Below are 222 nucleotides of genomic sequence, written 5' to 3' on the forward strand. Positions count from 1 at the left end.
TTCTCAAAGGGGACGGTGACGTCTATAACCAAGGCTCTGTCTCCCTTAGTCAAGTGAAGGTCCGGGCGCAGGCCGGAGTCGTCGACCGCTTGATTCAACCCGACGACAACGTATCCTCGGTTCTTCGCCGTCTCTTCCAATCAGGTGACAATGGGGTCATGCCTCTTCTGGCGCAGCACTGTGTGCACATTGCACTGGCCCAGCACATGTGCTAGGCATTCA

The 222-nt window shown here is 56.3% G+C and overlaps 1 protein-coding gene across 1 annotated transcript in view; it reads right to left on the bottom strand.

Annotated features, from left to right (window-relative positions):
* Positions 1-222, bottom strand: part of LOC106683973 (lysophosphatidylserine lipase ABHD12) — an 83,524-nt gene that overhangs the window by 63,010 nt on the left and 20,292 nt on the right. The window lies entirely within an intron of this gene.

Source organism: Halyomorpha halys, unplaced genomic scaffold, assembly GCF_000696795.3.
Source record: "Halyomorpha halys isolate HHAL.00 unplaced genomic scaffold, Hhal_1.1 Scaffold532.1, whole genome shotgun sequence".
Lineage (NCBI taxonomy): Eukaryota > Metazoa > Arthropoda > Insecta > Hemiptera > Pentatomidae > Halyomorpha > Halyomorpha halys.